Source organism: Vulpes vulpes, chromosome 10 (genome assembly GCF_048418805.1).
Source record: "Vulpes vulpes isolate BD-2025 chromosome 10, VulVul3, whole genome shotgun sequence".
Taxonomy (NCBI): Eukaryota; Metazoa; Chordata; class Mammalia; order Carnivora; family Canidae; genus Vulpes; species Vulpes vulpes.
The window spans coordinates 39,163,513-39,191,203 of record NC_132789.1 but is presented as its reverse complement, the minus strand read 5'-3'; the positions used below and the strand labels follow the sequence as shown (position 1 = coordinate 39,191,203).

Below are 27,691 nucleotides of genomic sequence, written 5' to 3'. Positions count from 1 at the left end.
TGGCAAGCATTCTGTGTTGACTGCCTTGTTCCAGGCACCGGGTCCATAAAGAAAACTAAACCCAGCCCCTGCCTTCAAGAAACTTCCAGCTTAATGGGAGAACAGAAAAGTGAACAAGTTGTAGAGCATGCTTGGAGCACACAGTGGGGACCCTGAAGCCAGAAAGGGCCTGGGCAAGTGACAACTAACGTCTTGAAGAACCATAGGACAGGCACTGTTATGGGCCCCTTAAAAAAAAAAAAAGATTTATTTTGAGAGAGAGGAAAAGAGCAGGGAGAGGAGCAGAGGGAGAGAATCTCCAGCCGACTCTGTGCTGAGAGTGGAGCTTGATGGGGGCTCCCTCTCACGACCCTGAGATCATGACTCCAGCCGAAATCAAGAGTCAGATGCTTAAGTGACTGAGCCACCCAGGGAACCCCATATAGGCCCTTATGATAGAGTTTCTCATTTAATCCTTGGCCATCTTACAAATGGGGAGCCTGAGGTTCAGAGAATTGAAGGAACACCACCCCCTCACCCATCACCTGACTGGTAAGTGATAGAGCCAGACTTCAAGCCCTCATGTGCCTGATTCCAGCATCCTGACTCCAAGTCCGAGCAAGGTGTGCGCTGGCCAGGCACCTGCCTGGAACACAACCCTCTAAGAGGCTGTAGACCAGCTCAGGGGAATGAGAAATGTGAGGCAGTTAACTCTGGTCTCTGTACAAGGTTCCTTACATAACCCTGCAAAAAGTCAATGGGCCTGACCTGGGCCCAAGAGGATAGTGCCCTCACCTGGAAATAAATACCTGGCGCAGGCACCACTCGTGGGCCTCCCCATATAAATGATCAGATAATCTGTAAAGAAGTCTGGATCGTTAGCCTGCCTGGGAGGCCTACTGCTTCCCAGCAGTCCCGCTCTCACCACATGGGGGCCCTGAAGTGAGCAGGCAAGCTGGGCTGACCTGTACGCTGTCTTGACCCAGGGGCTCCAGGGTCCCCGGACTGCCACCGCCATCTGATTGCACTGAAGCTCTCAGCTGGAGGGAGTACCTCTGCCTTAGACACAACCTGGTCCTTTCTGGGGACCTTGTCTGCTGTCAGATTTATGTGTCCAAACTTGCTGGTCTTCCCCTTCGACCCTGGGGTTAGAGAGGCAAGCATTCCAGTAGAGGTGCGGGATCACAGACAAAACCATGGGAACAGTAAGCAGATCACACAAAAGCCCCAAACCTACCTCCCCACCTTGGGTCTCACATTTATTTTTACTTGCAGAAGACAGCTGGTATCCAAAGGGAGGGATTCGGAGATTTCATTTAACTTGGCCAAAAACACAAACTCATTTCCCCTCAGTGTGCTTCCCCACCATAAGGCGGTGGCATCAGGGCAGTGGCAGGGATGACAGCATGCATTACTGCACCAAGGGCCATGCTCACTGAGGGGTCGCCCCCTCCTGCTCTGGGTATCCAGTTGACTTGGGTCTGCTGGACCAGGACCTCCCCGGGCATCGCTGGATCCCTGGCACAGTGCCCGACTAGCATCCATAAATAGTAGCTGAACAAATGAGGCTTCCTCACTGCACAGTCCCAAGTCCTTGGCAATCCCCTTCCTCCCTCTGTTCTGAGTGGCCATTCGGGCTGCTTTAGGGCCCAAGCTCACTTGAGACACAGCCCTCAGAGGGGACCAGGGCTCAACTGTGTTCACTGAGGAGCTGTCTTCCACCACATACCCTACAAACCCGTCTTCCCGCATCCTAACTTTACAGTTTATAAAAAGCCAAGGCCTTCCAACGGAAAGAGGGGAGAGTTGAACCCATGAAAGAGAAATTCTGCGAGGGATTTTCACGTGAATGGTACCTCAAGACCTGTTCGCACTGGAGAACTGTCTGTTCCGCAGCCTCAATTCAACATGAGGCCAAATACCACCTTTCTGTTGGACAGGAATCGAGCATGTTGGGAAAAGAGCTTGCACCAGAATGTGGGAGGAGCAAGATCTGGACCAGAACCAAACATCTGGGACACCCAAGCCGTGAGCACTGATTTAAAACCATTAACCGGGCAGCCCGGGTGGCCCAGCGGTTAGCGCCGCCTTCAGCCCAGGGCGTGATCCTGGAGACCCTGGATCGAGTCCCACGTTGGGCTCCCTGCATGGAACCTGCTTCTCCCTCTGCCTGTCTCTCTCATGAATAAATAAAAAAATCTTTAAAAAAATAAAATAAAATAAATAAAATAAAATTGACCTACAAAAAACAATCATCTGCATAGGACCCTCTTTACATTGGCCCAAACACTACAGCTTTACCTTAGAGAAAAGAAAACTATCCTCTGCCCCCTACCTCCCCTACCCCTCCACCCCCATCCAGAGCAACAGGTGCTGCTAACTCAGTTTTCTGACCACCTGGGCAGACACCGAGTGGCTGGCCAGCATAGTTCCTGCAAAGGGAGCGTGCCTCAGCTCTCTGCTCACATCCCACATCTGCCCAACACCGAGCCACAGCCCGTCACAGTCAGGAGGCAGCCTCTGCACCGCTGAAAGCACACGAAAGTCCACAAGGTGAACACCAGCCCGGGAAATAGGCCCACGAGAGAGGAGGCGCTCAGTGAGGCGGCACCGTGACACAGCAGCCACAGGCATGAGTCGTCCTGGTGTCTGCGGACCCTCTGCTCTGGGACCTTCACGACCCACCTCCTGTGAAAGCCAGCAGCTGTGCTTCCAGGGAAAGCTGGCCCTGTGGGTCTGGCTGCAACACCACCAGCGCTGCCGGCTGCGGACGGAAACTCCGAGCAGCCCAGGCTGGGCCTGCCTCCCTGATGGGCTCCCTCGTGCCTCCCCAGAGGAGGAAAAGAAAAGATGTCACAACTGTGACTGAGCAGCCGCCGGCCTGGGCCCTGATGCAGGGACTTCTCGGCTGCTGCGTGTGTAGACAGCAGCCACCTGGGGCCCAGCCTTCTCCAACGGCTGGTCTATAAAGAAGAAAGGTGATAACTGGAAGTTGAGCTTTTTGTCTTAGAACTGAAAAATGAGCCCGTTGTTACACCCTCCCAGGAGGAGTCCCTGCAGCCCAGTGGTTCTCCACCAGGAGTGGTTTTGCACCCAGGGACCATCTGGGGATGTCTGGAGATGTTTGGGTTGCCATAACTGGAGCTGGGCTGTCGCTGCCGGCACCTACTGGGCACAGGCCAGAGATGCTGCTACACACCCTACAAGGCACAGGACGCCCCCCACAACAGAGAATCATCTGGCCCAAGATGCCAGCAGTGGCCAATGTTGAGAAACCTCGCTCCAGAGAGCACTGGGTTCAAATCCCAACCCACTACCTACTAGCTCAGGGGCCTCATACAAGTGACTTACTCCTCAGAGCCACACGTACCTTGCACATCTTTAACAAAACTGACATAGCAGCTCCTAAGTGCCAGGCACTATTCAAATCACTGTGTACTGGGGCACCTGGGTGGCTCAGCGGTTGGGCATCTACCTTCGGCTCAGGTCATGATCCTGGGGTCCTGGGATCAAGTCCCACATCAGGTTCCATGCAAGGAGCCTGCTTCTACCTCTCCCTGTGTCTCTACCTCTGTGTGTCTCTCATGAATTAATAAATAAATCTTTTTTAAAAAAAATACCTAACTTAGCCCCTGCTATAAAGGTGTGCAGCGAATGTGGCTTCTTGGCCTTCGTTTGGCATTAACCCTACGTTATCTGTACTAACCTTGAACCCTTGAAAAGCCACCGGCTTTTTCTCTTTCCCCTCCAACACCCAGAAAATGGCAAATGTTCAAACACCTCCATTTTCAAAACATGCGACAATACCAAGACATTCAGAAATTTAAAATTAGCAGGGTTCTTGCTGAAATTGGACAACACAGAAGCTTAGAAGTCGAATCCCAGTAGAAAAAGAGCTCGGAAGAGTCTCGCTAGGGTTTGGTCTTGGAGAGATACTTTGTTGGGCCCAACCTCTGGGACAGCACATTTGTGGGTGACACCCAAACTCTTCAGGTAAGCTGGTTCCTTGAATGACCTACTTCTTCTGTGCTTGGGGGAGGACAGGGAGGCCAAAAAAAGGGGCAGAGAGGGAAGGAGGTGCAGGGAGGAGGACAGAAGCCTAAGTGCTCACTCCCTTGGGTAACCAATGACATCTTTGTCTTACAGCCTCGGCCTCTCTATGTGGTAACGCAGCCCTGGTCATTCCTAAAACATTGGTTTCACCTGTCTTGTTTATTTGTCGCTCAATGTCCGGATACAAAACTTGGAACCCAAGTTCTTCCCGCATCAATATCAAACTAAGTTTGGCTCTTTCTATCCACCTAAGAAAGAAAAACTTAGTTTCCAGTAAACAACCGTTCCTGGGCACAAAGCCAAGATGACAGAAGGGGAGGCCTGTCCTTCCCAGCCATTCTTTCTCGGAGGTGGGATGGGGTGAGAGAGAGGAAGGAAGTCATCTGGGGTCCAACCCCAGAAGAAGTGCCAACGCCACACCGTGAAAAAGCATTGTCCTAGAGCAGGCTTGACTTCGCGCTCTCCCACAGCCCAGGAGGAAGGGCCCAGAACTCCTGTCTGCAGAGCTTCTGCGCCTCCAGGCCACATCCCTGCCCTGGCTCAGAGGAGGGCTCTCTCAGGGCCTCGGGGCTGAGCTGCATCTTCAGGTCAGCCTGCCCGCAGGTGATGGGCCACACACACGCATGTGCGGCACACATGTGCACATGCACACACCCACAGCCTTGCACGCTGGAGAGACAATGGGAGATAGAAAGGTTTCCTCTCTCAGAATTTGAGGGCAGGGGAGCACAGGGCCGCATCTAAGTCAGACTTTTTGAAAGCAACAACGTCTCTACAGGTAGGAAGAGACAAACCAAGCTTCCTTCCAGCTGAAGCAAACAGAGGCTTTATTTTCTCACTGGAGTGTTGTAAGAATTGATTGTTTGGGGGAAATAACATAAAATCTAAGCGCTCTGGTTCCCAGGCTAGAAGACAGAGCAGATCTATTCATTCAGCAAGCATTAAAAACCCACTGCTTAATTAATACACCAACCACTCCACCGGCTCTTTGCAAAGAGGAAGTGCAGTGCCTGCACTCCCATGGGCTGGCATCCTTGCCACAGAGGCACCGACCAGATGCTGAAGGGGAAACGCACAGCTACCACCATTGTGCACGTTCCCTTGTAGCCTCAATGAGCCAATACAAATAAAACTGTTAAAAATCAAACATCTGCTGTGATGTCTCGAATTATATCAATACGTTCCTTTTGGAACAAGGTGTTATGTCAAGGGAAAATATCCATTTTACTGATTGTAAAAAAAAAGGGGGGGGGGGACCCTGGCACCACCAGGAAATGGCTTCAACCAGAAATTTGGTTTCCCATATAACGTGGTTTCCGTGTTGGTCAGGAGCTTTCAGCACCCTCTTGTCTGTTCCATGGACCCCCACTGAAGAGTGGGGTGTGCCCCTAAAACTACTGATGTTGACACTGCTCCTGAGGACCTCCGTGTGGAAGAAAACATTTGTCACATGCCTATTACACATCATTTCCTCTTCCATGAGCTCACCATCCACTGCAGGGTCTGATGTTTAATGCGAATGAGCACAATGATGGTGGCATCACAGCCCTCCCAAGGACTTTCTCAAGTCAGTTTCTACCAAAATCCCATTTTTACAATGAAGAAATGGGCTCCCTGACAATAAGATTCCCAAGGTCACATAAGTGGTGGGTCTAGGATTCAAATCCAGCCCGACTTTTCTCCAAATCTACATTCTTGTCTCTTCACCGACCACTTGCAGGCCCCAGTTTCCTCCCCTATCGGCAGGACCTTGGCATTCTGGTGAGGCCAGACCTTGTCAGGATGTTTGGGGGTTAGATTTGAATTCCAAAGGCCTCTCCTAAAGCGAAGTGTTTGGAAGCACAGGCCTCGTGAGGGAAAAACAGAACCAGATCACAAAGCTCGCTTTGCACCAGGCCAAACACAGCCACCTGCTTCAGGACCAGCTGCCCACGTTCAGGGCTTCCCCACCAGCAGTTCAGGATGTGGACTGACTTTGTCTCTTTGGTATCCTTAAAGTTAAAGTTAAAGTTTCCTAACCTTTAAAATGGGTACAATCCTGCCTGTCCTTTAGGACTACTCTGAGTTCACGTGATTAGAATCCTAATGCATCTAACAAGCGCCTGGCACATGGTGGTCAGTAAGCCAGGGTTCCTGCTACTATTTCTCGGTGGACTCCAGGAGTTACTCCTAGACCCAGGGAAGAGGAGGAGAACAGTCCTCCTCTGTGGGAAAAATTATCTCATCATCAGTATTTTTTAAAAATTTCTCATCCATGATGACAGTAAAAAGCAGACAGACTTTTCACTGGTTTTATTATTGCACTTAAATTCTCTATAGACAATGGACCCCCTTCTTGCCTGCACCTGTGTTAGACATCACCCACTCCCTCCTCCCTACCCCTAGCATGCCACAGCCTCCTTGATCTCTACCAAATTTCCCAAAAGAGAGGGAAAAGAGAGATGGCAGTGGTCTCTCCCACCATCTCACCCCACCCCATCCCCATCGCGACTGCAACACTTCAAGGAAAAAGCAAGGAGCTCCTTCACAAACAACGTGGGCCTGGCCACAGACGCTTTCCAGGGAAAAGGAGATGCGCAAGCAAAGCTCATACCTGGGAAAGAACACGCTGTTCAGGAGGATGGGGGGGGGGGGCGAGTGGCAGAGAAGAGGCAGGGAGGTGAACAGGCTGTGTTAAGACGGTTCAGTTCTTTCATTCAGCCTCTGACATGATCGGGGCCAGCACAAAGAATAGCCTGGAAGGGTCAAGGCAGGTGTGTAGGGGAGCAGCACCTGGACAAGAGGAGTGGAAGTGAGAATGGACAAGTGGGCGCACTCAGAACCATGTCCTTGGGAAGAGGAATGGATGGCCCTTGGTGATAGAAAGCTCAGGTGTGATGGGCAATGGGAAGGAGGGAGGGTAAAGTATGTTTTCTGGCTTAAGCACCTGGGGGGACAGGGGTGCCCCTTACTGAGACAGAGGATATCTGAAGAGGAGAGACTCAAAGGCAGGAGGCAGCGGCTGGGTTAGGGGGGTGGGGGGTGAGCAGACACTGAGCCAAGCTGTACCTGTGTTAAGTTATCCAGGTGGAGATGCTGAGAAGACGGTTGAATTGAAAGTCAGGTGTTCCAAAGAGTGGTCCAGACGGGATGCATGGAAACAGAAACCGTGGAGATGAAGTGTGCCCCCTGGGGAGAGGCCCCAGGAAGAAGAGTTTTCGGGGGAAGGGGAGGTACTACCACTCTTAATGGCCAAGCAGGGGGTAGAGGAAAGGTGGCCACACAGGACCAGCCAGAAAAGGAGGAAGAAAATCAGCAGAGGGTCATGCCTCTGAAGCCAAGAGAAGAAAAGAAGATTTTTAGAGTTTTAATTAAACTTCATAAAATGCTACTTGGAGGGCAAGGAAGATGCAGCCTGAATGAGGTCATCCACACCGAGAGCCGCAGGTCACAGGTGTTCTCACTAGGAGCAGGTGTGGCTGGGAACCAACACGCGAGGCCTGAAGAGCAAGCGGGAGGTGAGACATGGGCCTGGATCTCGCTGGCTGCCCCCAAGCCTGTCCTCTGGCACATCACCCGGCATATGTCCTGCCCAGCCGTCACCTCAACGTATGATCACCCTGCTTATTCATCTGTTTGCCGATTTACTGTCTTCCTCCCTCCCTGGAAGTGTAAGGGCCGCCAGGGCAAGCGCCTCGCCTCCGCGATGCACACAGTACGTCCCGTACTCAGCAGAACGCCTGGCACAGAACAGAGACTCAAGAAATACCTGTTGAATACTGAGCGAATGAAACAGAATCAGAGGGTAGAAACAAGCTGGGTTACTACGTGGGGGGGGGGGGGGGGGGCGCAGGGAAGGAGCTGGGCTGCCAGCAGAAGCTATGGATGGGGATGTGCCGGGGATGAGAATGGATGCCCCAAGAAGAGAGAGCATTGGGGCAGGTGTGGGACACTGGCATAAAAGCTTAAAAGAGAGACTGAGGGGGTATTTTCTGTTTGTTTGTTTTTTTAAGATTTTATTTATTTATTCATGAGAGACACAGAGAGAGAGAGGGGTAGAGACACAGGCAGAGGGAGAAGCAGGCTCCACGCAGGGAGCCGACATGGGACTCAATCCCGGGTCACCTCGGCCTGAAGGTGGCGCTAAACTGCTGAGCCACCCAGGCTGCCCAATATTTTCTGGTTTAAATGACATCCAACCCACCTGTCCAGAATTTAGGGCACACGCCCCCAAAGCAAGCCCTGAGACAGGGATCCCAGGGCAGGGGATTCATCAAAGAAATGTCCCCAGGAAGTGGGGGAAGGAATGGGGAGAGCCCTACAGAGAAGGGGAGAGGCCAGGCTGGGGTCTGACCCCAGGTGAAGTCCCATCCTCTGCCCTGATCCCAGGAGACTTCTGGAGTATACATTGTGCCTTGTCCAGAGTTTGGCGTCTCCTCCCCACGGCAAGGCAGCTGAGCTTTCATAGTGCCGCACCGGTTAATACTGGCCACCGATGCTCCAGCTCGCTTGGCAGGAGGACAGTGCTTTGGAGAAGGGGACAGGGGCAAAAGCCACAGAAGCTGCGGGGGATGCAGAGATGCACAGAACCTGTCAACGGGATCCAACGGTGTCTGGGCAGAGCGCCAATGATGTTTGCCACTCAATCGGGACAGGCTAGAAGACCACCTGGGCAGACACCGTTTTGAGCGGATTGTCCTGGAAGAGCCCAACATACAAACGACTTCATTCCCAGGGCCTGGATGGTAGAGGGACCGTTACTATTTAGAATCCTTTCTGTTCTGGAAAAGAATCCTTCAAAGGCAGATCTGCTCCTAAAGTGCACAAAAGTGTTCCTCTCGGAAAACCGTAAGGGTGAGAATTTAGGGCAGCTACCAATACTGAATGTGGTGTGCACCTCTGAAAAGGTACTTGGAGTATTTAGAAATACTTACAAGTCAAGAAGTAGAAAAATGGAGTAACCTGTACTACGCTCCTGGAACACGCTCTCAATGATCACAATCCCGGGACATAGCGGACCCCTCCGAAACAAAATCAATTTAAATAAAATAGAATCCATCAACCAGCTAATATTTGCTGAATACCTGCTATGAATCCAGCTCTGTGCCAGAGACGGTGAGATGGAGAGATGCCCCTGTGCTAAAAGTTAATCTATCACCAGATGACAGTCCTGGAACAATTAAAACACAAGGCAAAATAGGATCCCTGGGAGGCAGTTTAGTTTGATGGATTAAGAGTGAGCCCCAGACTCCGACCGCCTGGGATTGTGCCCATTTTTGCCACCGGACTCTCAGTGCTTCACATTCCCAGTCTGAAAAATGGAATAATAATAATAGCACTTACTGCACAGGACTCCTGTGAGGATAAAAGGAGCTAATTTGTGTCAGGCCCTTAGAGCAGTGCCTGGTGCATACAGCAAGCACCGAGCTCCTGGGAGTCCCATTGCCGCAGTTATTATGGGAGGCAGGGGATGGCAAAGATCACTACTCACCACACTTGTCTCCCCCATCCTGCCCTGCTCAGGAGGAACCAAGACCCCATGCCTGGCTATGGAGTCACACTAGGAAAAAATTTTTTTAAATTAAAAAATAAAATAAGATAAAAACAAGAAAATCCACCCTTGCTTTCTTGGATCCAGATGTGACCAACCAAGGATGGACCAAGAGTTGTGGGCAGATGGCATGTTGCTCTCCCGAGTGGGCCAGGAGCCGAGGCCAGTGACTTTCTGTCCTGGAAAACTTTCAGGCTCAGAGCACGCATGTGCTCAGTCTCTCAAGAGTGTTGGGTCAGCAAGGAAGCGCTAGGAAAGCCATCAGCATCTTTGTGTCCCTGTGGACCATTTCCTGCCCAGCACCAGGGGCAGATGCTGACACCTTTCAGATCAGCACACAGAATGGGGCGCCCTGTCCAAGTGCTGCCGTCATGCAGGCCTGCGCTCCTATCCTCCACCTCCACTCACAGATGTATGACCTTGAGCCAGTGACTTTGACCTCTGAAGGCTCAATTCTTTTTGTCTCGAAAGTAGTTCCTGGTCTTGGTTATATGTTAAAATCGCTGGAGCAGGGTTTAGAATTCCAGGTGCCCAGGACTCACCCCAGACCAATAAAATCAGAGCACCCCAAGGTGGGAACCACTGCTCTAAGAGCACATGGCTGCTATCTTCTAACTCACTGGGGTGCATTAACTGAGATTAACCACGGAAACTGGGAGAGGGGAGGGTTGTTTTTTTTTTTTTTTAAAGATTTTTATTTATGTATTCATGAGAGACACAGAGAAAGAGAGGCAGAGACACAGGCAGAGGGAGAAGCAGGCTCCATGCAGGGAGCCCGACGCGGGACTCGATCCCATGACCCCAGGATCACACCTGGGCTGAAGGCGGGCGCTAAACCACTGGGCCACCCAGGGATTCCCCCCATGGAAACCGTTTAATGCCATGCTTTACCCAGAGTGCCCAGAGTGGTCACCACCTTGTCTTGCTCAGAGCTCCCAGCCTCCCCACAGACCCACAGAACACTGTACTTTGGATGCATTATTCTCGCTTTGGCAAATATCAAAGATCAATCCCACAATCTGATTTCTCTAGTTCTTTTCATCATCCTGGCCCAGAATCATCTTATTCTTGGAGAGAAAAAGGTCACACCCACAGAGTGTTTCCTGGAATGTAGGGCTGTTAGGCTAAGTCCTCGTTTCCAATTATGTACTCAGTGGGCCCCATATCCCTCACTCCACTAAGAGAGTCACCCCCCAAGGAGAGCTTCAGTTGTTACCTTGCAGAGGTGACAGGGTCAGGGATGGGCATCCACAACCCTGGCTACGATCAAGGCCCTGACAGTTACATCCTTGATGGAACTATAGGAAAATCTACCTGGGCCTGTGCCCCCCTTGCCATATCTCTAATCAACCTAGGCCTTCAAGCCCTGTGATATGTGAAGATTCACGCAAACCAGGGTGTGAGGACCCCAGAGTGTGGGAGGGACCTTTCCAGGCCTTGCTTCCTCTATGATTGATGTGTGTGGACCCAGAACTGAGGGAAGGATCTGGGACAAAGCAAACAAGTGGGATTCCCTTGCAACTTGCAGTTATGGGTTTCAAAGCATAATAACCACACAAGAGAGCCAAGACAGAATTTTAATTTAAGAATTAAAAGGAAGCAGCTAGAGCCCAAGTGAGAAGAGCTGATAGAGACAAGAGGGAAAAAAAAAAGTGTTGTCTGCCCAGTGTGAAGGCAGTGCCTGTTACCCCATGGGAGCTCCAGTGTGGGGGTGCCAGGCAACAGAGCAGTCGATGGGAACTGCTCTGGTCCCATCATGAGCCGCTAAGAAGAGCTCTGACCATGTGTGTTCCAGACCCTGATATTCCTACCCGGCAACAGCATAGTATTTATCATGGGTTAAGCATATCTATTATCAAGATTTCACAACCTCATTCAGTAGGTACTCTTTTTATCCCCATTTTGCAGATAAAGAAACTGAGGCACCTGGAAGTTAAGGAGCTTGTCCACAGTCACACAGTTAGCATGTGACAGAGTTGGAATATGAATTCTGGGAGTCTGGCTCCAATGCCAGTGCTCTCTATCCCTGTGCCGCGTTGTCTCTAGTCTAGCAAGGGTATCAAACAGGTGGACAAACAGAACGCAATGTCTGAGGGATACACTAGGTGCTGGCACCAGTGGTGGTGTCCACATCCCTTCATTATTTCCATGCTCATCCATAAGAAGGGAAATAGAAGGCACCCCCGGGGGACAGGCTGATAGGCACACAGAGAGATAAAATGGCCTTTCCGGGATCCCTGGGTGGCGCAGCGGTTTGGCGCCTGCCTTTGGCCCAGGGCGCGATCCTGAAGACCCGGGATCGAATCCCACGTCGGGCTCCCGGTGCATGGAGCCTGCTTCTCCCTCCGCCTGTGTCTCTGCCTCTCTCTCTCACTGTGTGCCTATCATAAATAAATAAAAAATTTAAAAAATTAAAAAAATTAAAAAAAATAAAATGGCCTTTCCAATTGCTGGAGCGACAAATAGGAAAAGAAACTTGACTAAGTATTTACCCAAGAGGAAGGAAAAGATAGGTACCCACAAGAGCGCGTATGTGGATGTGTATGGTAGCTTTATTTATAGCAGCCCGAAACAGAAAGGAACCCAAATGTCTATCAACAGGTGAGCGGATACACTACATCCAAGTGAGGGAATGTACCGGGGCCATGCGGGAATGAGCTGCTGATGCTCACGACACAAGGGAGTCGCCAAAGCACTGTCCTGAGTAAAAGAAGTTCAGGAGCCATAAAAGCCCTTGTTTTAAGATTCCATCAATACGAAGTTCTGGAAGAGGCAGGACTCTGGCTTCAGGAAACCGAGCGGTGATGGATTGGGAAGGGAAGGGGGTGGAAGGAAAGATTCGACTACAAAGAGGCACAAGGGAACTTCTAGGGGATGATGGAAATGTCCTGTATCTTGAGAGTGGTGTGGCTACATGGGTGGAGATGTTTGTCAAGACTCACTGAATTGTATACTTACAGGGGTGAATTTTGTTATACGTCCATTGTGCACAATTTCAAAAAGAGACTTGATGTCATACAGTCCCACCTGGGAGGTTCTGGGCTCAGGAGTGAGTTATATACATTCTGCTTCCTTTGCTTCTTTCTTTTTTTTCCTTTTCTTTCTCTCCCTCTTTCCTTCCCCCTTTCCTTCTTTCCTCCCATCCTTCCCTCCTTCCTTGCTCCCTCCTACCTTCCTTTCTCCCTCCCTCTTTCCATCCTTCTCTCCACTCACTCCTGAAAGTCTACTCTCTCCCTGTCCTTGCCAAGCTAGTGGCAGGCCCCTGAGCCCCAAGCATTTCCAGCACTGCCATTACAAATTAGTGGAAATGCTCAGACATCCAGGGAGACTGATTCTCAGCCTACTTCAGAGGGGCAGATGTTCAGCAAAACTGGCCAGTGACCCACAGAGAAGGCTGGCAAGCCCATGAGGCTCTCTCATTGGGCTCCTCTGTGGCTTCTGCCTCCCAGATAGAAAGTATGCATGTATTAGATGAAAAAGAGGAAACATCTTTCCAAGAATTACTTGGCCTTGGGAAGAAGGGCGGTCATTTGTCTCTGTCCAAGAAAAATATCATTCACCCTTGAATTGTTCTCTCCAAACCCTTTGGCAATGGGGTGAGGGGCTGCAGCAGGGGAGAAAAAGTGGTGGAGAGAACAAGGAAAGCAACTGCCACACTGCTCTGGGGTAGCAGCAAGAGGAGCCCCTATAATCATAAACCCTGGAAAGGATGGAGAGAGAGAGGAAGCCTTCACCCAACTACTTTCTGCCTGGCTCTCTAACGCCTGGGGCGTCCCTGCCCTAGCCGGATGAGAGGTGAGCAGAGAAGTTAACAGGGCAGGCAGGCAGTAGGAATGGGGACAGAACAGGAGACTGGCACGGTTCCCTTCACTGGGCCTGCAGGGGGCCCGTGGCAGCCGGAATGTCCATCTGCTATGCCCCACCACTAGTAGGCTCATAGGAAGGGAAGGGGACAATGACAACCCAGCAGCCCCTCACTCAGAAATACACCAGGAAGTGAGCAGCAGGGCCCACCTGCCCAGGAGTAAACCACATGAGACTCACCAGTCAGGACTCTCTTGGACAAACCCCTCCTAGCAACAGCGAGTTATAAAGTCCCTTGGCCAAAAAGAATGCAAGTTGAGTTCAGCCAAGCGCAACCCAGCCACATGGGCAGTGGGAGGGTCTGGGGATGCCAGCTGTCCCCACGTCCTGCTTGCTGAAAGTTGAGAGAGCCAGTCTTAGAGAACTGGATACTTGCACTCCTTTATTTTTACCCCCAAAAGAGAGTTGGTCCCTAGGTGGGAAGGCCTATCATTCAATAACAAAGAATGAAGAGATAAGGGTAACATGAAGGTGGGACTCTGGACCAAAACAGGAAAAAAAACAAAACAAAACCAAAAAACCAGTTATCCACAAGAGAAAAGGTAGCAATTCTGAGAATTTAGCCTTTAGTGAGCAGAAAAGCAAAAAGACTATCTCTAATCCTAATTACCTCTTATTCCAGGTTTGGAAAAAGAAGCTACATCCAGAAGAAATGCCTTGTCAAAACAGGACAGCCAATGTGTGGAGCTAAAGATCAGCTAAAAATCCATCAGTTGTCCCAATGTACCAAAAAAGAAGAATTAACCCCCTAGCAGTGGATGAACTCCATTTAAAGACTAAGCTGTTGAGGCCACCTCAGTGGCTCAGTGGTTGAGCATCTGCCTTCGACTCAGGTTGTGATCCGGGGGTCCTGGGACTGAGTCTCACATCAGGCTCCCTCTTCCTATGTCTCTGCCTCTCTCTGTGTGTCTCTCATGAATAAATAAATAAAATCTTTAAAAACATTAAAAAAAACAAAGGCTAAACTGTTAACCACTCAATGTCACTCATTTCTATTCTGGTAAGACTCTTACTGACAGGTTTAAAACATACATATTCCAACCATTAGCACCAGTTAGTCTTCTATCTTAGCCTGGAAGAAACCTGTGCGAGTTACATTGCTAAGAACAACCATGAATGAACTGTATGAAATATAAATATGTATAAATATATATAAATATGTATGTTCATTCAAACTGAATGAACCATGGAATGGACCAACCATTGAAATAAATGTGTATAAATACATATATCCTGTCAGTAGACTCAGCATAGTCTTTCATGTTTAATAAGTATTAAGGCTTATTGTGGTATTGAAGAAAACTATGTAGACTTTTACTTATAAGCCCCATGGACTAGATATGTACGCAATTCTTCTGAAAACAACAAAGAAAACTGGATACTAAAGAAAAACATTTTGAATGACTACTGAGCTGGGAAGTTTATAAGATATATTCAAGTGAAAAGCAAGTAAAAGCTAGAACTCAGAATAGGAGCCAAGCCCTAAAGCCAGTTTGAGGATACCTGCCAAACAAAGTGACCTTGAGGTTCGTCTTTTGTGGCCTGAGGAGACAGGCTGAGAATTTCCCATAAATGATACTCTCACATGGATTATAGAAGTCTAATGAGTACAAAGTTTAAGAAATTAAAATAAATATGCACCCAGGTGCATCTTTGTGAAAATATTGAACACCAAAGACAAAAAAAATAAACATCCAAAAGTAGTCAGAGAAAAAAGAAAGATTATTCTCATAGGAAACACAAGACTGATGGCAGATTTCAAAGATGATGGTGGAAAACAGTAGATGTTTGAATACTATTTTCATTGTATTGGAGAGAAAATAACTGTCAACCTAGAATTCTACCCTGAAAAGAGAGCTCTCAAAAACAAGGGAAAATTTATTGTATTTTCTAGCAAAGAACAACAGAGAGCTTGTCACCAGCAGACCCTCACATAAGAAAATTCTAAAGAATGTGTTTCAGACACCTCAGATAATATTAAACAAAGCAAAATAGGTAGAGCTCTATTAATATCAGTCAGAATAGACTTTAAGGCTAAAAGAATCACTAAAGATACAAATACCACCCCATTATAAAAGATCCAATTCACCAGAAAGGTAAAACAATTCTAAACTTGTAAGTACATATCAACAAAGACCCAAAATATATAAAACAAAAAACTGGCAGAACCATAAAAAGAAAGAAAAATCCACAATCACAGTGGGAGATTATAATGCACTTCCCTCAATGATCAAACAAAAATCAGTGATGACAGAAAAGATTTGAACAGTACAGTTAAGAAGCTTCATCCAATAGAGTTACACCGAACACTATATTTAACAATGACAGAATCCATTCAACACTGTGAAAACTGACCACATACTAACTCTCACACAATAAACCTCAACAAATGTAAATACAAAAGGTTGAGTAAAAAAATGTTTTTAAGATTTTATTTATTTATTCATGAGAGACACAGACAGAGAGAGAGAGAGAAGCAGAGACACTGGCAGAGGGAGAAGCAGGCTCCATGCAGGAAGCCCAATGCGGGACTCGATCCCGGGACTCCAGGATCACGCCCTGGGCCAAAGGCAGGCGCTAAACCACTGAGCCACCCAAGGATCCCTTGAGTAAAATTTATAAACAACATTTACCAACCATGATACAATTAAGTTAGAAATCAGTATCAAAAAGGTAATAACAAAGAAAAACAAAGAGAGATCTGGACATGAAGAAACACAGGTACACATAACTTATGAGTCAAAGAATAAATAACAGTGGAAATCTTAAAATACTTAGAACCAAATGACACAAAAATATTACATATCAAAAAATGTGCAATGAAGTTAGAATGGAAATACAGAACCTGTAATGTTCATAATAGGAAAAAAGTCAAACATTCAACTCAAGAAGTTCAGAAAGAACAACAGGCCAGACCTAAATAAGTTAAAGAGAGAAGATAATAAAAATTAATGTAGAAATTAACAGACTAGAAAACAAAATAAATGACAGAGAGGTTCACAAAGTTAATAACTGGTTCTTTAAAAGATTGATAAGATAGACAAAATTCTGAAAAGGGTATTCAACGAAGGTTCATAGAAGGCACAACAGTATTATAAATGAAAAGGAGATATTATCACCATAAATGCTACAGAGCTTAAAAGCATACAAAAGCATATAATAAATAACTTTATGGCAAAAATTTTGAAAACCCAGACAAATGTATAAATTCTTTTTTAAAAATCTAATTTACAAAGACAATTCCAGAAAAAAAAAATAATCCTGAAAATAGGCCAATAACTCCAGAAGATTCTGAATCAGAGGTTAATAATCTTGAGGGGAAAAAAGAATCCCAGCCCCACATAACTCGTTTTGAGAAGAGATAAGGGGAAAACATTCTACAGCTCACACTTCACAAGTCTAGCAGAACTGGATACAAAAGCCTGACAAGGATAATATGAGAAATGAAAATCACAGTCCAATACACTCATGAAGGAACACAGATGCACAACTCTTAAACAAAATAAAAGTAAAACAAATCTAGCAACACATAACAAAATGAATCCATCATGACCAAATCAGGTTTATTCTAGGAAAACAAAATTAATTTTACATTAGAAAATAGTTGACCAGACATTAACAAATTAAAGGAAGAAAAAAATTACATAAATTCTCTCCAAAAATACAAGAAAAGTATTTTATAAATATCCATTTATGAATTTAAAAAAGAAACTTTGCAAACTATTGAAGAACGGTAATTCCTTATCCTGATAAAGAATATCAAATCCATAGAGAAAATCATTCTCAAGGGAAAATAACTAAATATGAAAGGCAAAACTAAAACTTTTAAAAGGCAATACAACAGACTACTTTATGACTTTGCTGTAGGGAAAACATCATTAAAAGGACACAAAAAGTTCAGTTTTAAAAGAAAGATAAAATTTTATTACGTTAAAATTCAGAATTTCCGCCACTCTAAAAATACTAAAAAAGGATCCAGCAATATTCCACAAATTAGAACGTATTTTCAACACTAAGAAATAGTTTCCAGCATACATAAATAACCTCTACAAATAAATAAGAAAAACACAAACTATTCAATTTTTAAATAAATAGACAAGAGATCTGAAAAGGCACCTCTCTCTCTCTCTCTCTCTCACACACACACACACACACACAAGGTCAACAAGCATATGAAGAGATGCTGAAACTCTTGAGTAATCAAATGTATACAAATTAAAAGCAGGTATGATACTATTATACACCCACAAGACTGGCAAAAATTTCTGACAATATCCAACAATACATAAAGTACTAGCAAGGATATTGAGCAAAAGGAACAATTATACACTGCAGCTGGGTATAGAAACTGGCCAAACACAATGGAAATTAGCTTTTTTTTTTCTTTTTTTTACTGAGGTGAGATTCACATAACACAATGGAAATTGATCTTTTTTTGAAATTGATTCTGAACCAGTCTAGTAGCCCTGAAAATGTCCACAGTCTCTGACCTGTAATTCTACTCCTATGTATGTTCCCTAAGAAAACCTACATACGTGTTCACCAGAGGGGACAGAGGTGGCTTGAACAAGAATATTCCCAGCAGCAATATTTAAAATAGCAAAAAAAAACTGGAAATAACTTATTGTTTCTAGTAGAACATCACAGTTCAGCAAAGTGAAAAAATCTCAGCTACACTCAACAGCACGAACAAATCCAAGAATGAAACATTGAACAACTAGTCACCACAGTCAGAAGGGATTCTCAGCATAGTGGGCCCAAGGCTCCCTTGCCATGCCAGGTGTGATCCCTTCGAAGGTGAAGGGACTTGAAGAGGGGTCAGGAGAGCACACGGGGTGAGGGGGCGGGTTGCAGAGGGATGGCCAGGTCATTGGCAACTTACCACCAACAGATTTGGAAATATCCCACTTGTTTGCCAACCAGTACAGCGTTCTGGCCTGCATGGGCTAACGGGAACATGAGAACAAGGAATGCCAAGAGTACGATTCCATTTATATAAAGTTCACAGACATACACAGCTAGATGTACTGTTTAGGGGTATGAAACAGAAGAGGGTAAAACAATAAAGAAAAGCGTGGGCAAAAAGAGAAATGTCCAGAAAATGGTGATCCCAAAAGTAAAGAGATGGGACAGGATGGATAGGGGTACCGTTCTTCACAGGTAAGAGTAACATTTCTTGTAAGAGGACTGGTAAGTAACTTTACACCATTATATACAGTTTGTAAGTGTTGTTTTGAATTTAGGCTATTTTATTAATGTTATTTAAAAAGAAGTTCATAAAAAAATAATAATAATAAAAATAAAAAGAAGTTCATAGAGAAACATTTAATAAGACTCTCTTAAATTGCCGTTTCTAGTTGCTTGGCAAAGAAGATCTCCTCAATTGTAATTGGCAGAGCTCTTAAACTCACTTAAAATTCTAGGAGCTTCCACCCAAATCACTTGCAAGAAACATCCTTGCAAGAACCTCTCTGGTAAGGTGCAGCAAGGCCGGCCTCCAGAGTCCATTTGCTCTGACTCTTTTATTTAATGTAATCACAATCACAATGCTGGCTGTTTTTTAAATCTCCTGGAATCTTCTCAAAATTTGAAATCTTTTAAAATGAGGGCATGGAACAAACGACTAGGTCCTGTCTCTTGCCTAGATTTCGGTGGTGATGCTCATTTTTAAGTCCTTTACCATATGCTTCAGCTGTGTGATGCCCCAATTCTCTTCATGAAGATTTGCTGCCAGTCAGGGGAAGTTTCTAAGAGTGTATTAAGTATATATTGAGCACCAGGGAGTGCAGGGAGTGCAGGGAGGTTGCACACGTGTGATTTTTTTTTTTTTTTTTAGCAACTCCAGCCATGCCTGGTGTTGGCAGCTTCAACTTTCACTTTTTCAGCTATTCGTGAACAACCCCTAATGGCAATCTTCCTCCTCCCGAAGCACACGTGTTAATGATGCATCATAAAGCTACAGGGCAAGAGCAAGTCTCTTAGCTAGAGAGGGAAACAGAAACCCTCTGGAAGTGAGAGAAACTTCATTTCCTTGAGGGCACATTGAAAAGGCCCTCATCATCGGTGGGCTGTGAATAATCATGGGGACCTCTCCTCTCCGGCCAGAAATCTGATTCAGAAGCAAATCAAGAGCCTATGCAAATACTTCTGCATTTGCAAATCTGGGGATTTGTCAACGGGTTGAGATCTATCCATAGAAAACATCAAGGGAAAAAAAAAAAAAACGTCAAGGGTCTGCTGTATTGACTCTTGATGGAGAGGGTTTTCAGAATTCTTCCTCTATCAAAACTAAATCAGTTCCTTTTTATCAGGGCTCCTCTGATCTCAAGATAGCTTCAGCCTCTAATGCCAAGCCTGAAACTCCCATGAATGGCTGAACAGACTCACATTGGTGACAGAGGGTCAGCAGAGCGTGTCATGTATTTATGACACTACTTTTATTTTTCTTCGTGGCTATTATTTGCTTACCAGGCACGCACACATTCCTCACTTTTTTAAAAAGATGGCCCTGAACCCCAATCCAAGGACCCATGTGCGTTCAGAGAGTTTCCAAGATGCCTGAGACAAACTTCCCTGTGCTTCTACCCTGACTTCCCTCCCCAGATCTGAGGGGCATTCTCAGTTCATGTCCACTGCACCTCTGTGCAGATATAAAGCCCCACTCTTGGCCTTTTTCTCACAAGAATGCCAGCCACACCTGATATTTTGTAACACTTAGTAATGAGGGGAAGTATCACCTCACCACCATGCATGGCTTTCATCAACAAGCTGGATCTATGGTCCAAGCACATATTCCCAAGTGTGACCCCTGAGTGGGGTTCTGTCACCCCCCCAAACATTACTTCCTCTGCCTTCCAAGCCCCCTGATTTTGGAGAACACCCTTTTCTCTACCTTATTACATCAGTAACCCTTTGGCTTATACATATGGAACTTCTGGACAGTTCTGAACACTTCTGATCATATTCAATGGCCTGTTATTGACAGCTATTGTTGTCGTTTTTTTTTTTTTTTTTTAGTGAGTTCAAAAATGTCTTCAAATGATCTACCAAAACGAATAATTTATGTGCATCTAGAAACTGAACAAATACTCTTCTGCTACTTTAAATTAGTGTCTTCACATTTCTGATATATGCATCAGATTCAAAAATACTCTTTAAGAAGTGTCAGCATTCAATTCACTGTCCTCTGCTTTTGTTTCTGCTATCTGCATTTGTTTTTGGAATAAATTGTTAACTAAGAACACCGGCACTGGGCCAGGCAAAGTGTAGCACTGCTGGGGTAACTCAGATACCCTTCCAGTTTCGAGCGCGGTGTCGGAATTGCATAAACACCACAGTGCAGCATGAGAGTGTTGCCATGACAGCCTGGATTCATTTTTCTGATTAGCTTTTCAACAGCACACTAGTAGTGGGGAGTCCACATTGTCCACCCTGACGTTAGAGACACACGCCACTAGGGTTGTCCTCTCCTGCTTCGTCTTTTCTATCATGGGGTCTCTTCCAATTAATTCCAGCACTAAAGTCACCAAGCAGGAAGGCTCTTAAGTGTGTCTCCGGTCACAAGAATACAGGCTGAGGTTCCCGTGTTTCCCTCTTAGTATCTTCTGTAGCATCAAATGTTAGAACATAAGCAGTACTAGTTCTCTGCTAAGTTTCAGCAAAAGGTCAGAAAATTCTTAATTAATTTCAACTGGAGTGCTTTACAGTTATAATTTTGATCAGAAAGCCCCTGGTTGTCAAGAAACTTCAAGGATTCTGTTATCCTTCACAAATGCACTTTTTCCTTTAAACATCATGCTAATAAAAGAAAAAAAAAATCCTTTGAGGGACACCTGGGTGGCTCAGCAATTGGGCGTCTGCCTTCAGCCCAGGGCGTGATCCCAGAGTGCCAGGATTGAGTCCCATATCAGGCTCCCTGCAAGGAGCCTGCTTCTCCCCCTGCCTGGGTCTCTGCTTCTCTCTGTGTGTCTCTCATGAATAAATAAATAAAATCTTTTTTTCAAAAATCCTTGGGTTTACTGCAAAATCTCATGCCTTCTTACACTGGACACACAAAATGTCATTCAAACTGTTCTTGATGGGGGATCCCTGGGTGGCTCAGCGGTTTGGCGCCTGCCTTTGGCCCAGGGCACGATCCTGGAGACCCCGGATCGAATCCCACGTCGGGCTCCCGGTGCATGGAGCCTGCTTTTCCCTCTGCCTGTGTCTCTGCCTCTCTCTCTCTCTCTCTCTCTGTGTGTGTGTGTGTGTGTGTGTGTGTGTGACTATCATAAATAAATAAAAATTTTAAAAAAACTGTTCTTGATGCATAAAGGTCATCTTAAGCATCGGTTACTTGGCTACAAAACAGAGTTCTGAGGACCTATCAAAATACATAAAATTTCACTGTATTGCTTACATTAAGTACTTTTATTAGATGCCCTAAAACTCTATGCTTTTAATTCCCCTGCCTTTTAAATTTCATTTCATCTGTTTTCTTTTTCCCGTTTCTTACATTACTAGTACTTCTTACTGGCACTTACCAAAAAGAACTTTGATAACCCCTGTACAGTAAGTACTACGTCAATCTCTTCCAATCTGTTAGGGGTACCTGGCAAATTAAAACCAAGCCCCTTAAAGCTTTACATAAACGAAGACGCCTGAAAGGAAGTATGAAATGTTCTGCAGTGGTCGAAATACATGAACTGTAGCTCATGGACCTTAGGACATCTCTCTTGCTTTATACCACGAAGGTCCCAACGGGGTAAGTGAAATTGCGTAAATGTGAGCTTCAGATCCTTGTGGTGTTATCCTCATGCCGGCTAGCTACAGAGCCCATGTTCACGTCATTTTCTGCTCAAGACATTTCGGTGGGCTCGGTAAGGCTATGCTCATGACACCTACTTCACAGATGAAACACAACATCGGTCAACATGTGGCCAAGCCTGGCCTGAAACACCAGCTGCCTCTTCACCCAGCCAGTGTGCCCTGCCCTGCCTTCCCTGTGCGTCTGTAGCTTTGCAAACATGCTGTGATCCCACCAGAAATGGAACGAAGGACAGCGTGTCAGGATCTCCCTGGTGGACAGTGTGGAGACAGAAAGAACCTGAGAGACATCAGGAACTCACAGAGCAGGAAGTGAGAGACAAGTTCTAGGCCATCCAGTTGTCACACAGCTTTCCCCACGTCATCTCCCCGTCAAGCTGGGGCCTGGAACCTGCCAGGACTTCAGACTAAATGCATCTTCTACTTGCTGGTCCCTTTCACACACCCAACGCCTCAAAGGCCCACTTGGCAAGGACCCTGAAGGCAGCACACCCTTCTCCACTCCGAGGAGGGTGGCTGCCTCTGAAACACAATCGGCGGAGACAAGCCAACAACGGTGCCAGCTGAACACATCTTGCTCTGCTGCATTGTGTACACTTTAGTAGCTGGCTCTTAAAGGAGACCCACCAGGGTGGTGAGGGGAGAAGAAAACAATTTTAGCCTGAAGAGGCCAGACTTTCCCATCAAATTTGACAAGTCTACCCAGTGGCCCTGGACTGAGGTGCTAAGGGGTGTGATAAAGGAGCCCCATGTGACAATCCTGTGTCTTCTGGGTGCCTTCACCAAACAGAATGGGGTGGAAGAACGGAGAGTAAAGTGTCATATACACCTTCCTCTCCTGCCTGCAGATGCTGCTGCAGGACGGCTACTCTCCTACTTCCCTCCCCCACCCCCACCCCCCCAAAAAAACCCACAACATTTTAATGCAAGAATGCCCAAGGTCTCCGGCCTCTGCAAAAGTCATCACAGTTTTAAAGAGCAAATGCCAAACATCTCAGCTGGCCTCAGGTTTTCTCAGGCCCCGCAGGGCAGCCTAACCCCAGAGCAAAACTGAAACCCTAGCAGGGCAGGAGCTCTTCCCCTCCGGGAGGCATGACAAACAGCTGGGACCTAAAGCAAGTGCGCCTGGGCGGTCACCCTGCACTCGGGACCGCCCTCCCCCTTCAGTTAGGATCCTAGGGGCTCCGCAGGAGTGGTTCGCACTTTCTACAGGGTTCAACAGGGGTGGGATGACCAAAGGGAAAATTCAGACAAGCAATGACTAGCGGAAAGGGCTGTGGAAGGGTCTTGAGATCAACAGCAACCCCAAGTCCATCCCACCCTGTCCCCAGTACACACGTGCTCTCTGCCCCTGTTTTTCACAGAAGTTGCTCCAATCCTTCCGCGCCTCCCCACGCTCTCCCTGCCCCCCCCCCCCCCCCCCCCGCAGACACACAGTTACATAAAAACATCTTAAACACGGGACCCAGCTCCCTGGGTCCGGGGCAGGCCCGGGAGACCACGGGGCGCTGGGGCGCACGGGCTGATCTTCAGTGGGGGTTACATAATCACGCAGACAAGCGCTGGAGAACGTTCCGCGGGGGCCAGCTCAGCGCACACCCCATTCTCCGCCACCCCCAAGGCCCAGAGCGCGAGCCCGTTTTACCACCACCGAGGCGCGCACACACCGTGCGGCTCAGCGCGGCGGAGGGGAGCGGGGAGCGGGGAGCCGGGGGCGCACCTGGCTGCTGCTGCCAGACACCCAAAGCCCGCTGCACCCCCCAAGTCCAAGGGAGGGCCGAGCCACCAGCCACGGAAGTTGCCACCCCAACCGGGGGGCCGGGTGCCAGGACGGCCAGGCCTCGCGGCCACCTGCGGACAGGTGCCAGGCGGCACCACCAGGGTCTCTAATGTGAAAAGACGGTAACGAGTGGGGCCCGGCTTGGAGAGCGAGGGCGGGGGCGGGGGCGGGGGCCGCTTGGCCCGCGGCAGGGCCAGGCTCCCCGGCGGGGCTGGAGTTCGCTGTCTGGGTCCGCTGGCAGGGGAGGCAGCGCGGTCCGCTTCAGGGGCGCGCGGGGCCGGGGGTCCCGGGGTCCCGGGGTCCCGGGAGGGCGGGGGCTGCGCGCGGGGGGCGCGGGGCGAGGCCGCCGCTGGAGCACGGGGCGTCCCGGGGCGCGGGGGCGCTCGAGGCCCCCGCCGCGCCCCCGCCCGGCAGCCCAGCAGCCGCTCAGCCCCCGCCGCGGACGCGGACGCGGTGCCCGCGAGCGGCAACCACAAGATGGAAACGCAGCGCGCCGTCGCCGTGGCGGCCGCAGGCAAAAAGCACAATAAATAAAGCCGGCGCCAGGGCTGCATCCGCCGCACAGAAGTCCCGAGTCCCCTACCTTCGGCCTCGGGCGGCGCGCTGGCCCGCGTCCTCGGACCCCGCGGATCCAGCAGCCCTTCTTCACGGAATATCCCGGCCAGTCGGGGCTTGGGGCGTTTCTCTCATGCACACCTGTTTCAAGTAAGGGGCAGAGACCTCGTTGAGAGAACTGTCCGTACAGAACAGCGCGTGCGTGCATCTGTCCCCCCGGGCATGCACCGAGTCTGCACACACACGTAAGCGCACGGAGCGTCCGCGGACATGGGCCCCGAACTAGGCGGCGGGATAATGGGAGCGTCGGCTGCTTGTGAGCATGCTCGCGCCGGGAGCAGATCCACCCTCCGCTATTCCTCTGAATAAATATAAATCACGACCAGAAACCCAAACAGTAGCATCCCTCCTGGGCTCCTGCTGCTGAAAGGCACGGAATGAATCCAGCCCGCAGACACAGAATCTAATCAGCAGCTGTTTGCTGAAGCCGGAGCCAACCCATGCCTCGCTCGTCTTTGCCACTATGAGTCCAGACCTTTTTTGAAAGGGGTTTTAACCTTTTAAAGATACAGTGCACCAATTATCACCACTTCTGAATAGCTACTCCTCCGAGCGCACGAAGCCTAGTCCCACGCCTACAGCCACAGGGCCGGCTGTGAAATCATGACAGAGTGGTCGTGATTTCATTTATCTGTGGCTTTTTAACGACAACAACAACAACAACAACATAAATATATATATATATATATATATATACACATATATATATATAGAAAGAGAGAGAGAGAGAGAATGCAAATGCAAGGTGTAGAGCTAGAGACACATCTATTGCAGTGATGGGCTTCTCAGTGACTAATCAGCATGTTATGTAAACGCTATGATCCTTCACTTCTGAACACACATATTCACAGGGTCAGACAATGCAGGGAGACGACTGTCAGCACAGAGGGCGCCCCTCGCAAGCCCCAACTGCTGTCATAGGACCAGGAAGCCTGCCAAAGGGGCTGGAGGAAGTGTGGGCTTCGCCACCTTAACAGCTAACCCCAGGGTGCTCTTTCCGAATCTTGCCCCACGGCTTCAGGTGCCATGTCCTCAAACTAAAGAATCATGCTGGCACTATTTCAAAAGTATAATGTAATCTAGGACCAGATCTTATTCCAAGACATTTTCTTCCTCCAACCAAAGTCTGGAATCAAAACTACCACCGGAACCTTTAGAGTCTCTAAGATTCAGACTTAGGCCCTTCTTCAAGACTGTGTTAACGACACTTTTTTTCTTTCTCTGGGCAAGGCTGAGCATCCAGGTAGCAAAATGCAGTGGGGGAGGGGGAGACAACCCCTAGCCCTAATTTAAAAAAAAAAATTATTCATTAAGTATTTCAGCCACCCAGGTGGTATTTGTTCCAATTTTGTTTTAGCTTTTAAAGAGGTAAAAAAATAAAAATAGAAATAAAAAAAATAAAGAGGTTAGCACCAAAAAGGAACCAAAACTCCTAACCTCACTTATGCCTGAAAGGAAGGAAATTGCTCCTTTCTTTTTCACCCTGGGAGCCCCAGAGCTCCAGAATGGCACTGGCTGCTTCTCTCTCTGGTTTCCACCCAGCAGCAGCAGCAGCAGCACTTTACCTGAAGAGCAACCCTGGTGTTCCTACAGCCACTCCCTGGGGCATGTCCCTCTAGCCCTAGTATCAGAGTCCATTCCTTCCTTTGGCAAACCACTAAAACCAATGGGCTGTCCTCTCCCACCTCGTGGCAGGCACTGCCTATGCTGAGCTCTCCCAACCACACACACACACTCTCTTCTCTCCTCTCTTACAGGGCTCCTTAGCAGAAAATTATCATATTTCATGTGTCATCGCTCTAGCTAGCTGGGCCCGTCACCGATTGGCTGGGCACTGGCAAATGTCACCAGCCACACAGGTTGCAACTGGCTCTCCCACGGCCACCAGCGACCTGAGCCCAGGAGGCAATGTGACAAGGCTCAGACCTACCACAGGGGGCCCGGCACTCCTCTCCCTGGCCTGGCCCGGTGCCCTCTCCCAGCTTCTCTATGTACCCAGCCCTGGGGGGAGGGGACTGCCAGGGGATGTGGATGGAATCTCCAGCAGTGCTGGGAGCCAGGGCTGCCTCCAGCTGCTGAGAGAGGGAGCTGCTCAAATTCCTGTTCTTCCCAGCATGTTGGGGAAGAAACTGAAGATTTCTCCACTCGGTTTTAAAGATTTGGAAAAAGTGTTCCCGACAAAAACAGTCTCTCACATTTAAAAAAAAAAAATACAATGATCAGTGGGGCTGGGGTGAAGACAAGATTTTTTTTTTTTTAAGATTTTATTTTTTTACCCTTGGGAGTTTATCTGCTGCTGTTCTTCATTCCACATCCAACATCACATGCACCAAGGTGTCATAATCATGATATCCCAAGGCTGTCAAGGAACCCAGGAGGTGGCTCAGTCCATCCTCTTCCCTTGCACAGAACAGCCCTGACCCTCCAGAAAACAACCAGAGAAGGGAGGAAGGAAGCATCTTCACTTGGCTTGGCAATGCCTCGTGATACCCCACAAGTTTTTAAGAGTTAAATGGTCTTCGCAGTGACCAACTCGCATCACCGTGGCTGTAATGTAAGCTTGGTCCCTCTTGTCCTGTCTTCAGCAGGTTTAATGTGTCTTGCCATTTGTCTCACCTTATTCTGTTCTCCTTGACCAAATTAAACCCTACCTCTCTGGACCTTTTTGTGAAAGTTGATTCTCAAACCTTTAATTATGCTGCTTTATTCTTTAGTCTTTAAAGAAAAGCCTCCTAGAGCTAGACTGAAAGGTCATTTGGTCCAGAAACCAAATGATGCTCCCCTCTATTTCCACTCTGGGGCTTTTTGTCTCTGGGATAATAAATTGGACACATACATTTATTCCCACTCCTCTGGGAAAAAAATTATATAACCAATATATGAGTGGCAGTGCTGGGAGCCAGAGAAAGATGCCATCAATAAGGCCAGAATTTTGGAGAATATGAGGAAGATGTAAAGTAGATGGAATGTGGGTTAGCAAGAGCTGATTAGTGCTGATAAAAGTCATGGTTCTGCATAGACCTCCTAAGAAGAAAGTGCACAGGTTTCCAGAAAAAAGTCCGGGA

General features: G+C 47.8%; 1 long non-coding RNA gene across 2 annotated transcripts in view; it reads right to left on the bottom strand.

Moving 5' to 3' along the window:
* The window catches only part of LOC140594180 (uncharacterized), a 157,102-nt gene that overhangs the window by 41,498 nt on the left and 87,913 nt on the right, over positions 1-27,691 (bottom strand). The window contains exons 1-2 of one of the 2 annotated variants that reach the window (XR_011994762.1): positions 24,810-25,035; positions 24,595-24,707 (exon numbers count right to left, since the gene is read on the bottom strand). This is a non-coding gene — a long non-coding RNA (uncharacterized lncRNA). Of the gene's footprint in view, positions 1-24,594; positions 24,708-24,809; positions 25,036-27,691 lie in introns of those variants that run through there. The other variant, XR_011994761.1, reaches the window with a different exon arrangement.